Source organism: Penaeus monodon, chromosome 34, assembly GCF_015228065.2.
Source record: "Penaeus monodon isolate SGIC_2016 chromosome 34, NSTDA_Pmon_1, whole genome shotgun sequence".
Lineage (NCBI taxonomy): Eukaryota > Metazoa > Arthropoda > Malacostraca > Decapoda > Penaeidae > Penaeus > Penaeus monodon.
This window is the reverse complement of record NC_051419.1, coordinates 23961544-23962065: the sequence shown is the minus strand read 5'-3', so window position 1 is coordinate 23962065 and position 522 is coordinate 23961544.

Below are 522 nucleotides of genomic sequence, written 5' to 3'. Positions count from 1 at the left end.
GGCTGGTCGATTCTTTACAAGTTTAAAGAAAATGTCCCTCAAAATAGATAAATTCCAAATAACATAATAGGCAGCTTTTTAATAGACACAAACATATATAAATAAATGGAAGAGGGAGAGCTAGATAGGGAAAGAAAAAATAATCCACGAAACGGGAGAAGCACGAAAACAAGACAAAGAGAAAACAGATATCCAACATAAACAAATAAACAAATCATAATTAACAAAAATAAGAACATCAATCTAGCGCAGGTGACACATCCCCCCCCCTCCTTCACCCTCTCCACCTACCCCCATCCTCACCCCCCTCCTTCACCCTCTCCACCTACCCCCATCCTCACCCCCTCCTTCACCCTCTCCACCTACCCCCATCCTCACCCCCCTACATAACCCAATCACAGCCCCTACTCCCCTACTTCTCTACAGACGACCGCCCAAGCACGAAACACGTCAAAGGACTCCCCTTCCTGTGACCATCCGGGGGCGTCCTTCACCCCCTGCCCCACTTGCTGACAGGGGCGA